Source organism: Ursus americanus, chromosome 11 (assembly GCF_024610735.1).
Source record: "Ursus americanus isolate L20-20 chromosome 11, mUrsAme1.1.p, whole genome shotgun sequence".
In the NCBI taxonomy this organism is placed as follows: Eukaryota; Metazoa; Chordata; class Mammalia; order Carnivora; family Ursidae; genus Ursus; species Ursus americanus.
The window spans coordinates 64,823,513-64,837,428 of NC_142137.1; positions in this window are offsets into that span (position 1 = coordinate 64,823,513).

Genomic DNA, 13,916 nt, shown 5'->3' on the forward strand with positions numbered 1-13,916 from the left:
CCACGTTTTCCATAAACTCTTTTTTCTAGCTTACATTTTGCCAGGCATAGCATCCTGTGATGGAAACCAAGAGATAATGACTATCCTGATGAAGAACTCCGGCTGGCCCAGACCCACCACCCAGACCAATTTGAGCTCCACCCCCAACTCACACCTGTGCAGATGGACCATGGAGTGACTAACATATGTTAACCTCATTATAATGCTAAAATCTCTGCCCAAAGAGGAGCACAAGCCTCATTTACGTAACATATAGTATATGTATAGGCATGTTTCCTTAAGGTACATGAGTGACCTTAGGTCTAACTCTACATGCAATGACAAGGCTCCCCCTTCTGAATATTCATCCTAACCCTAAATAAAAGGAACCCATTCACCCTTGTTCAGGAAGGTAAAACTTTGGAAGTCTTTCTCTGGAATCTCCTTATTTGTTGCAAATACATTTTCCTTTGTGTGACAACTCTACCTGGTGTAGCTCCTATCTACAATTCACCAAGAAGCAAACTCATGTTAGTCCGGTTAAAAACCTTCTCAAGTAAAGTGGCTACAGAGCTGTTGCAGTGTCTAAATCAGGGGAGGGATGACGAGCTATGCTTGCCAACATATATTTGACTCCAGACCACCAGCACCTAATTAGAGAGCTGGTAGAACTCACACGTATTCAGAAGGGCAGCTGGTATTTTTCACCTCATCTGAAACTAGCTGGCTTGAGTGTTCAGAGCAATAGCAATGGCTGAAATGAAGAACACCATGGCCAACCCATTGCAAAAGACTGACACTGACGTTTATCATGCAATAACAATGGCTCTCATTTTCTAAGGTGGCCAGAGATTGATTCTTATGTGTACCATACATATGGCCTTAGATGTCAAATCTCAAAAACCAAGCTCCATATTAAAGCACTAAGCTCCTACAGAAAGTACGGCGGCTTAGTGGGAGGATTATGGGAAGAGGGGACAGAATTTCAACATTCTTGACATAACACATTTTATTGCCTCTCAGATGCGTGAGAAGTACCTGAGCTTCTGTGGTTCAAAGGAATTTTACAAATTTGCTTTCATGCTCCTTTCTTCCAATTTAAAGTAAAATCCCTATGTTTTACATTGTTGGCTCGGGTTTATTGATATTCTTTTTGATGCAAAGTTATTCCACTATAGCACACCTACAAAATATTGAAACTTAAAGTGTGTGCAAGTAACTGCGGCACAATTGACTAGGAAATGAAGGAAATTTTGGTAACAAGCAATTTAAGCTCATTCACACACACATACACACACACACCTTCTCCCGTACACATTCCTATCAGCCTTTCTGTTAAAAAATGTTCACATAAGGATTTTAATATTCTGTTAAGTATCTTTAGAAACCTACTTTATGAATATTTAAAGGAAATATTTGCCAGGTTACCTAGTATTCCTTTTATTTTGGGGATTTTTAAAAAGATTTTATTTATTTATTTGAGAGAGAGAGAGAATGAGAGAGAGCATGAGGGGGGGAGGGTCAGAGGGAGAAGCAGACTCCCTGCTAAGCAGGGAACCCTATGCGGGACTTGATCCTGGGACTCAATCCTGGAACTCCAGGATCATGACCTGAGCTGAAGGCAGTCGCTAAATCCAACTGAGCCACCTAGGTGCCCCCTAGTATTCCTTTTAGATTACCAATTCCTGAAGGGCCCCAAATCCATCTTTCGTATGGTCTGTAAACCCACATCATGCCTAATGTAGGCAATACATGAAATACATTCCCAACGCCCCTAATGTTCAAAGTCCATAACAATAGAGAAAGTTCCAAGTGTTTATAAAAGCTCCAGATATCAGTACTTTTATGTTGCATTCTAAACTCCTTGTTGTTCCACATCGGGCAACAAGCAGAATGAGATATAGAATTGGAACAGACTCATTGCTGATGTCATAAAAATTTCAAATACAAATGTTGAGCAAAAAGCAAAATTTCAAAGAACTTCAGCTTCCTCCATTAATGAAAGGTTTACATAATTTTAATTTCCTCTCCTTTAACCAAGGCCACTGTAATGTTTGTGACAGAGATTTCTTTTTTCCTCTGAAGAAGTGCCTTGGGACCCATATGGTACAAACAAGACCCAATGAGAGTGAGAAAGTAAGCATCAAAGTCTCAAGCAAGCAAGGGGCTGAGGAAGAGATTTTTAAGCCAAAACACAATGCATGAGCAGTTATACAGAGCAAGGAGGCAAAGGAAGAGAATGGAGGAAGCAGTTTCATCATCTACTAAAAGCTCAATAAACAGAAACTGATAGTGAGAAGCTGGTGTAGAAAGGCAACAAGGAACAGACTTCAGAAAATGCTTTAAATGTGTATTGAAATGTTAGCTTGCTTCTCCTGGTCTTTTAATTTAATTTACTTTGAATTTATACACAACGAAATTCATTTTTTGTGGTATGCTTCTCCTAAATTTCTATATATGTCAATAGTGTCTACAGGTAAGTGCAGTCACCTCTCCGAATTGTCAGCGGTGAGTGAACACGCGCGGGCGCGTGCACGCACACGCACACGCACATGCACACACACACCCGGCAACCTTCACAAAATGTCATGGGATTTTCTGGCCCCTACACACAAAAGACCAGAACATGCATTGAAAAGAGGACAATAGCGATCTTGTTAACATTCTAGAGATCTCCAAGGGCATAGTAAGATTGTCCTGCCCCAGAGACCCTTCCCATTGTCCCAGTGACAGCAATTTAATATGCAAGCAGTGCGAAAACTCAGCACCTGGCTCCATTCGAATCACTGTTTTGATGACTTACACTTTAAGGTTTGCTGGGACGACCAGTCACTAAGATTTGTTCCACTGGGATAAATATTAGTGAGTTAAAATTCTCTACCTTTTTCATTAATTCCCTATCACGAAAGACTATCCTACTAATCTGAAAAGAGGTTATCTCCAGGAGCCTTTGGAGGGGAGTTTTGTAATGGTTTGGATTGAAAGCTTGCATCATGTCATTATTTTTTTTTATATAACTCTGCACAGTCATAAGCAAAAATATTGTGATGGTCTTATCAGAAATTCCACGGTTAAGTTATTTCCAGATAAATAATGTAAATGATGACATATTCCCTTTTCATTTATGAGAATATGATCTTCTTAGAGACTGAATTAAAAGACTTTGGAAGGTATAGGGGAAATTTCTATCCATTTATACTCAGAATAAGGCTCTTAGGCACCATATAATGTACAAGTGAAAAAAGAGGAAAAGATGTCCCTTTGGTATTCATCCATTTTGTTCCAAATAAAATGAGAATTGAAAATGGCATATATATGACTTGAAATGGCGTATATATTGGCATTTTATTCCCTTTCTAATGCCGAGACACAAAGTGGAGTGGTGTGGGACTTCGTGTAGCAATGAATACAGAAATTGACTTTTTAATAGAAGATTGGTAAGGATGCCATTCTTTTATCTATGCAGCACTGAAGACACAGTGGCTGGGTCGATGTATATTAAATGATTTGAACAACACCGTTTGACTTTGAGATGTGGTGTTATTTCACTAAGTGCTGCCCTAGAGATCTTTTTTTCCCAAAGAGATGCAGTATTTGTTTATATTTCCCAAATAATGTTGTGTTTTAATTTGGCTTATTAATATATAGAATGAGATTTCTTACTCTACCCTGCTGACTACCACATCTTCCTAAAATTCAACTAGGATCACCCAAAGGGATGAGGTCTGTCCCCCAGCCATCTATACCTTACAGGGAGAAGAGGACTCACTTACGACAACATCTCCAGGAACATTTTTGTTGAGTGAAACTCTTACAATTTTCTGGGTGAAAGATCCTGTCTACATCCCCCTGTAATACTACCAACAACTTACATTTGCATGGCAAGAAGCTGATTTTCCCTGTATTGGGAAAAAGAGGCTCAAACGGTCTGGATTCACCAGCTGTTAAACATACAGATTAGCATTAGACCTGAGTGAAGAGTCTTGTGCAAGCCAACATTTTTCATACAGTTCTAATGAGCCCCGATTGTATTGGTAAGCCTTGACCTCTCAAACTCTCAAGTTTGCCCCAGTGTAGGAGACATCCAGGAAATTGTGAATTCAGGTTAACTCTCCTGTAAACACAAGTGAACTATTGGAGCAGCACCAGCTAAATCTAGGAAACTGACTAGGGAATTGTGTGGTTTTAAGTACTGTCTTGTGTCAGTGGATATCTCAGAGATGGCTTCTGGGAATGCATTTAATCAACCTTTTATCCCCGCTTATATGAATGGGGCCTATACTATATGTCTGAATGAAATTTTGATTGTGAAATCTTTGGGGGGTACAATACAGTTATGTTCTACTTTCTATGCAGCAATACATGGTAAATGTTATTGAACACATGATTAATAACTTATAAATGTTCACTGAACACAGGGTGGTGGTTTTCACTGAAGTGTCTATTGTCCATCGAGAATTGAGTTTGGGTCAGACATCACTGAACGTAGCCAGGAGACTATATTTTTCTACTGCAAAGACAAAACATAATGTAGCCTCAAACCAATAAAGAAAGCTTGACAACAAGCCTATTCCAAATTTCCTCTGCTTCTTTACAAATTTTATCTTCATCCACATGAAAATGTTGTTAATGACTGACAGGGTGGTCTACATTTTAACTTCAGTCCTTTATATCTCTCAGACAGAATGTCATTGACATCATCGGATAAATCGTTAGCTCCATGAAGTTAGCATTTATTCAATGAACATAGATTGCTTGATATTGTCACCAAAAGCCTGATGAGTGAATGAGTGTATAAATTAACAGTGTCCAATTTCTTTACAAATATTGTCAGATTCCAAGCTAAAGCTACTTTTGCTAATATGAACATTTGACTCGAGTAGGGGGAGAAGTTCAATGTCACTTGTTCATAGCCATTGAAAGTAAGCAAAGCCAAGTGACGCCCACGTCACCTGACATGGGTTGCAGGACGTTTTTTTTCTGAAATAAACATTTGAGGTTAGGACATGGACTTGGCAAGGAAATGTGAGATCCTGGTTCCAAGAAGCGTCACTATTTCTCTTTTCGATTCCCTTTCAAAGAAAGATCATCAAATTATTTCAACATCCGGTTTTGAAGCACAAGTTATATTAAAGGGTCTATAAATCTGGACTCCACATGGATGTGGCAACCTCACAGCAGTAAACACACAGGAAGGTGAAATGTCATTTGATTTGGTTTAAGACAGTTGGAAAAGATCACAGCCTAAAGAAGGAGGTGCGACTGACTATTGATATGTCAACAGAGATTGGAGAAAATCCTGACCCTATTGGATCCTCTCACAGAAAACTGCTTTAAAACTTGAAGGCTTTTAAACTTTTTTCTTTTTTTATCCAGTCCAATGAGCAGATTAGCTAGCAAACGCCCACCGCCTGAAAATGTAAAAATTAATGGACTTATAAAGATTCCACACTGAATGGAGAGTTACTGAAGAGCATAGCCAGTGGCTTGGCAGTAGATTCCTTCCTGAAAAATCCTAAAGGCGTCTAAGAAAAAATCTTAAATGCCACCTACCTTTCTTTTAAAGGTGAGGTGCACTATTGAGTAAAAACACCCCAGCAGGGCATACGTGTCTAAGGCTAACATTAGATTTCACGTTCAAATCAACAGCCAAAAGGCTGGTGACAGTGAGACCCCAAACGACAAGTTAATATTAAAACCATTGTTTATTTAGGCCTAAGAATTAATGGTTTGAAGAACAACAAAAATTATATGGCTGGAGATAACTGATTAATAAGAAAATCATTACAAGGCCACTAGACTGAGAGTCCAGCAGCCTGAGTTATATTCATGCTTAATTGAAGGAAGCCACTTTGTCTGTTGGGGCTGAAAGTGCGTGCTTGTCCTAAATTCTATGGTTCCGTGAAGAAGCCAAGAGAAAAATAAACTTGTTTAGACATTTCCAGTGGAAAAGGTAGATGGCCACTTCGGGAGTCTGAGGGTGGCAATTAGAGTTCAGAGAAAGGATCAATTTTTATATCTATATCTATATCTTGTATAGCTATATCCAATATATATATAATATATAAATAGCATGTGTGTATTATATACAGATATTATATATGTGTGCATATTATGTATGTATGTATAACATACACGTTTATTATATTTTGTATTATATATGATGTATACATACAAATATGTATTTAGAGAGTATTATTGTAAGGAATTGGCTCATGCAATTATGGGAGCTGGCAAGTCTGAAATAAGTAGGGGAGCTGGCAGGCTGGGAATTTGGGAAGTTGATATTGCAGTCTTGAAGCCAAATTCTTCCTTCTTCAGGAAACTTTGATCTTTGCTCTTAAGGACTTCAGTGGGTGGAAGGAAGCCCACCCACTTATTATCTTATCAAAGATAATCTGTTCTCCTCAAAGTCTACTGATCTAAATGTTAATCGTACCTAAACAATTTCTTTCTAGCCACATGTAGACGGTGTTTGATCAAACGTCTGGCCATCACAGCCTAGCTAAGCTGATAGATAAAATGAACATCATTGTAAGCGTCTAGAGGTTTGCCGGAAGACTATTTCAAGAGACGATCTTGGTGAATTCAGTCCCAGGCAATGGCCTCATCTTCATCCCATAAGATTTAGAAACCTGATCTTGTCAACCCCTTGAGAGACGTCTGCTTTTCAAACTAAGATGCACAGTAACAAATCTCATATGACTGAGATTTAAATGGTAATGCCGAAGTTTGAGAACCTGAAGTACACCTATCATGGAAATGAAAACGCTTGCATTGGCATGACTAGCATATTCTCTTTGTATCGATACATCTACTTAAGAAGCCAGGATGTAATCAAAAGTTTGCTTACTGAACAAGGAATCAGGGCAAGGAATTAGACAATTCAAATGTTTAATAGCATAAGGTTAAGGCAGGTTAACGTATTCGCTTCCACAACAGGAATATTATTGCTAGTCGGGTTAGAATGAGTCTAGATATTGTTTCTGCCAAGCACTCTGCTTTCCTGGATAAGACTCAGGGATACTGAAAGCACTTTTCTAGACTTGCAAAGCGGATAGCTCCCCTTTTGGTTGGTACGTTTTTTATATTAATATATTTTATCATGTTAAATTAAGTTTTACAAGTCTGGTAATTCATTCTATTTCTTTGAGATGACCCTTTTTTTCCTGATATATTTTTTCAATCTTCAGAGTTCAATATTGTTCTGTAATTATTATGATTTTGGTCCTGGTATCATTTACCAATAATACTTAGTATTTATCAAAGAATAGAGGAACGGACAATTGAAAAACATTTCAACTCTAAACTTAAAGTCAGGGGCGCCTGGGTGGCTCAGTTGTTAAGCGTCTGCCTTCGGCTCAGGGCGTGATCCTGACGTTATGGGATCGAGCCCCACATCAGGCTCCTCTGCTATGAGCCTGCTTCTTCCTCTCCCACTCCCCCTGCTTGTGTTCCCTCTCTCGCTGGCTCTCCTCTCTGTCAAATAAATAAATAAAATCTTTAAAAAAAAAAATTAAAGTCACAGCTACATTCTAGAGGAGAGAGGACTAACATTGGCTTTGGATGGGACTAGGTTCACATCTTTGTTACAAACTCCCTCACTGTAAGATGAAGATAATGAAATTTAATATACGGGATTATTTTGATGATTGAAATGGGATGACATATACAAAACCACCAGTAAACATTTACTGGCATAGAAGAGGTGATTAGTAACCAATAATTGTCTGAATTTGCTTCTTCATCTGCTCCCTTGCCCTCAACTTTGTACATATTTGAAGATGGAGAATGGGGGGAGATATTTTGTCTTTTATCTAGCATCAGGATGCAAACATTTAGCAGAGACAGAGCCATTGTGCATAACAAAGGTCATGAGACCTCCACTTCAGTTCTTGTAAATTCTAGACAAATGGGCGATGAGTAAATAATGGACAATCTTGAGTCATGCTATGATGTGAGGCATATCTGGGTGGTTAATGACAACAAGTGAGCAGGCCTGTGTCTGACATAGATGACTGGCCTAATGAAGAATGTTGAGGCTCAGCTTTCTGGAGTGGACCCTGCTGGTCTTCAGCTAGATTCCTGTACCAGTGCCCTTTGGCTTCCAATAGTCCCCTGTGAATGCTCTTTTTCGTCCATAGCCTGGGGCTGCTGCAAAGGCTCTGCCCTAGGAGGGAAGGCGAGAAGTACCAGGGAGTTAAACTCTTTGGAGGGAGACTGACGGCACTCTTGCCTCAGATTGGGATCATTCTTTACATTCCAGAGCCCCTCTGGAGGGCTCAGGCAGCATTTACCCTGTGCCAAGACTGCCTGGGGTATGTATTTGTTGACTCTGTGTCCTGTCCCCTCACTGTTGTTGTTGTTTTTCTGGGAGCATTTCCTTACTAAATCACTTGCTCATGAGTCCTCCTCTGAGAAACTGACCTTCCCCACCCCCACCTCTGAAACATCCGACAGGACTTTTTCTTCACCCTGAGTCTAGCGCAATGTGCTTGACACAACAGATCAATCAATGTGTAAGGTTGGCTGTGGACCAACCTTATAGCGGGTAAGCGATATACTGATGTACGTTGTCATTGACATATGATGGAGATGTCGTCCATTTATTTATTATTCCATTATATTCATAAAAACAAGCATGGCTTCTCTTTCATCAGTTACAAGTGGGTGATTCTATGTTTGACCTCAGGGTATTTGTCACCTCAGAGTTGGTTTTTTCCTATAACATAGATTGTGAAAATATGTTAGATTTCTCAGAGCCACCAGGACTGATTAGCACCTTTAATTAATAGATGATTTTTATAGTTAATGTGCAAAAATATTACATTTAATATTTTAAACTTTAAGTACAGTCTCTTTTTCTGTCAAAGTAGAATGCTTAGTTTTTTCAAGGAAAAATAATTCGTTTGGCTACCAATTAAAAAAAAGACAGAATTCTGATTGAAGGATTAATTTAAAATTAAGTAATCTAGATGGATGAAATGAGGCCCCTACTAATGGAAAGGGAACTCTTCAGTATAATTATTTACTTTTTCCAAGAAACCTCACTCCCTGCTTGAATAAAAACACGCATGCGTGCACAGGGGCAAGCAGCACGATGCAGGAGGTGTTAAAGGACATGTGTTCCTGGTTATAAATGCCACGCGCCTAAGTGTCTACAAAGCAGGTCTTCCTAACCCTTCTTCAGCCTCCTCAGGCAGAAGTGAGCTTTCTTCCTTCCCAACATTTCCACATTTGCCTTTCTTGAGGCATGTGGTGTGCTTAGCCTGGAGATATGCGTGTTTCCAACTAGTCTTATCCTTAAACCCAGCCTGTGGGCTTCTTGAGACCGGCTGAAACAAATTCATGTCCCTACCACATTTTAAAAGGTCCTTTGCACATTGGAATCACTCATAACTCAGTAAATTAATTTTTTTCTGGGCTCTGGGGTGGCTCAGTCGGTTAAGCATCTGCCTTTGGCTCAGATCATGATCCCAGGGTCCCGGGATCAAGCCCCACCTGGGGCTCCCTGTTGAGCAGGGAGCCTGCTTCTCCCTTTCCTCCCTTCTTGTGTTCTCTCTTGCTATCTCTGCCTCTCTCTCTCAAATAAATAAATAAAATCTTAAAATTTTTTTCTTCTAATTATAAAAATAATACCTGCTCTTGTAGAAAAAGAAATTACAGAAATTTTTAATGGACACTAATAAAACTACTCACTATCTGATCACCCAGAGAAAACTGTGAATATTTTATGACAGGTATTTCTTTTGGAGAGTTTTTTCTCTATATACATTATACATACCTACGAACACAGTTAACTGTTGGAGAATTATTTTTTTTAACTGTATATTGTAAAAATAATTTGGCATCTGACTTTTCTAATTTAATATATCATTAGAATTTCCAATTACTTTATTCTGCAAAGTCATGACTTTTATGTGTTATTTGTGATTCCATCATATTGCTATATCATAATTTATTTAATCTTCCCAATATATTCTGGACTTTTACATTGTTTCCAATATTTTGCTCTTATAAATGTTATAAATAATGCTGTAAGAATAATAACAAACACTCTTGAATATATGAATATAACCCCAGAAGTAAATGAATATAAGCATAGAAATACATTATTTTTGGAACATTTGTACCAATTTATTTTCTCATGAATAGTGAGAGAAAGTATTACACAATCCCGTCAACAACTATAGGCAGTGTCATTAACAAAACCAAACAAAACTTCAATTTCACAGATGAAAAATGCTACCTTGTTATTTGCTTTTAATTTGCATTTTAGAAGAGAGGTAAAGATTAATTATTTTCACCTTTTTCTATTGGCAATTTAGAGTTTCTCCTAATGATTTGTAGGGTTCAATATGGTGAAGATATTAATGATTTGTTTTATACATTACAAATGTTTTTGTTATGTGTGGTATACTTAAAAACAGTACATACATACATATATGTGTGTATATATGCAGCTTAGAGAAAAATAATACAATGAACACCCATGATTCCCAAACTCAACCTTAAAATATAGTAAGTGGCCAGTATCTTAAAGCCCTGTTTATGGTTCCTTCCTTATCACTTTCCCCTTCTCCCCACCCCATGGGTATCTATTAACTTGAAATTTGTATACTTTGTTCCCTTGCTTTTTTACAACTTAAAAATATTTGGATGCTAAACATCATGTTTTTTCATTTTGCCTGTGTTCGTGCTTTATATGCACGAGATAACACTGTATGTACTGTGGCTTATTATTAATTTAGTTTTCACTGTCTTTTTTTTCTTTTTTTAAGATCCCTCCATGCTAATACATGGAGCTGAGGTTCATTTATTTCCATTGCTTCTTATTATTTCATTGACACACATTTGGAGTATTTACATTGTTATGTTATTATAAACAGTGCTGTCAACACATGCCATCCCTGTGCTTTTCAGCTGGGGTACACGCCCTGGCATCTTTCTAGGGATATGACAAAACATGGGATATTGTGCGGGCTCCCTTATATGCTTCTGTACATCTATATTTGGCAAAACCACATTGCTCTTCAAGCAAATTGTACCAGTTTATATTCCTTTCAGCAATGTCCAAGGATTTAAGTTGCTCTATATCTTTGCTATAGAGTTGCTGTCCAACTATTTCATTTTTGCCAAAGTAATGAGTTCGCAATGGTATTTTATTGTGATTTCAATTTGTATATGTTGGACGTATACAAATGTTTCCTCTTCTGTGTTCATGTCCTTTGAATATTTTTCTGTTGTGTATGTTTTCTTATTGATTCGTATAAGATCTCCACCGATTCTGAGTAATCATAACTAAATAATTGTTACATGTTTTGCAAATATCTTCTTCCAGTTTAAGGCTTGTCTTTTTCCTTTTTCTATGTGTCTTTTTTGTCTTCATATGCCTTTTCTGAACAGAAAATCTTAATTTTCATACAGTTGAGCTCTCCATCCTTGTGGTTGCAATTGTTAGGATTCATGCTGGTTGTGTTTGGCTTAAAATATCTTTCTTTATTCTAAGATTATAACTATATCTTCCTATATCATCCTTTGAAAATACTATAATTTTTATCTGCTCAGTTAAGTCTTTAGTTCACCTCGAATTTATGTTTGTGTATGGTTTGAAGAAGTGAGCCATTTAAAAAATTTCCGGTGATTAACATTTGCTCCAACACAATTGACTGAGTAGCCTCCCCACTGACCTACATTTCTGCCGTATTTTTCCAGCATATTTTGGATTTCTACATGTACATATAGATATGTCTACTTCTGGGCACTGTGTTCCGTTCTTGTTGCCTATTTGTCCGCACCTCCTTCAATTCCACATGGTTCACCTTTTCAACCTTATAACTAGTTTTGCTATTTGGTAGGACAACTTCCATTGCCTTGGCCTTTTTTTTACTCTTCCATATAAATTTATAAATCATCTTGTCAAACTTCCAAAAAACAAAAAGCAAAACATCCAAACCTATAGGAATTTTATTTTTTAAATTTATTTATTTTGAAGATTTTATTAATTTATCTGACAGAGAGAGTGAGCACAAGCCGGGGGAGTGGCTAGCAGAGGGAGAGGGAGAAGCAGGCTCCCCACTGAGCAGGGATTCCAACATGGGGCTCGATTCCAGGACCCTGGGATCATGACCGGAGCGAAGGCAAACGCTCAACTGACTGAGCCACCCAGGCGCCCCCCATAGGTATTTTAATTTGAATTGCTGAGCTTTTAGCTCAATTTAGGAAAAATGGACTCTAAGTCTTTCCATCCATGAACAATGTGTTCATCTCCATTTATGTTTTCCTCAATTTTCCTGCTTTCTGCATCAAGGTCTTACAAACCTCTGGGTCAGATTTATTCCTAGGTGGCTTATTTTAATTTATTGGTATGATAAATCTCATCTTTTCTTTAGATGTCCTTTCTGTTTGTTGCTTATGTCTATTGATCTTATATTTGTCAAATTTACCAAAGTTTCTTGTTAATTCCATTATCTGGGTTATTTGCGGGCTTTTTCATAGGTGATCATACTATCTACACATAATATTTTCAATTCTCAGAATTACTTTGAAATTTAATTATCATTTTATAATTGCTTAAGACATATACCCGGGTCCAGGTTAACCTCCAAAACAAGGAATATTTGGAGAAATCTGTCCTTCTTTTGTCCACATATATGCCTTTTAGTTTATCTTTCTATTTTTCATTCTATTTCTATTCTTACATTCTTAGCTAAATGATAACATACTATATTCACTTTCCTACACCTTGCTCTTTTTCTTCACAAAATATCCTGGAGATCATTCTATAGGTGCACATAGCGATGCCCCTTATTCTTTTTAGAAGCTGTACAATGTTCCACTGTGTGTATGTATCATAGTTTATTTAACTAGTCTCTAATGGATGGATATTTGAAATTTTTTTGTCTATTAATTTTTAAAAAGACTTATTTATTTATTTGAGAGAGAGAGAGAGAGCGAGAGAGAGCATGAGTGGGAGGAGGAGGGAGAAGCAGGATTCCGCCCCCCACCAGATGGAAGCCCTACATGGGGCTGGATCCCAGGACCCTGGGATCAGGACCTGAGTCAAAGGCAGACGCTTTACCAACTGAGCCACCCAGGCTCCCTTATTAATTAGTTTTTTTTTTAATGAATAGCTTTGTGTAAAACCTTTTAACATTTTTGCAAGTGCATCTTTGAGGACTAATTTCTTGTAGTAGCATTCACTAGATAAAGAACATGTGCATTTATAATTTTGTTTGATAGGGCCAAATTCCCTCTATAGGGTCCATATCATTTTGTATACCGCCAGCAATATATGGGAAGGCCTGTCTCCCCACAGTCTCCCCAACAGAGTGCTTTGTCAAACATTTGGGTTTTGCTAATCTGATATATGAGAAATAATATCTCAGGGTAATTGTAATTTGAATTCTTTTGACATGAGCAATGGTGTAATATTTTTCCCTTTGCTTTGGAATTCTGTGGTTTCATGGAAATATTTCTAAGTGTGGCTTTTCTGTTATTCATTTTGTCTGTATTTCACTGTATTTCATTGGATTTCTGAATTTCATAGAGATCTTTCACCAATTCTGGAATATTCTTGACCATCTGCATTTTTGAATTTTGAATTTTTATTAATTTTTTCCTCTACGAAAGAATAAAGTGTTTTTGACTTTCTCAATCTCTCCATATTCCCTAAGCTTTGTTTTATATTTTCTGACTGACTCTGTGCTGCATTCTAGATATTTCTCCCTCTTCTAGTTCATCAATTCTTTCATCAGCTGAGTCTAATGTGCTATTTACTTCATTCAACAATTTTCTGATTTGTCTCCCTGGTCAGGTTTGATCAAGTCTCTTCTTCTTTAACTGTATTCTCAAGCCTCTCTTTTATTTCTTTAAACGTGTTAATCCACTCATGTTCTGTATAATTCCAATATCTTTCATCTGTGTGGCTGCAATTC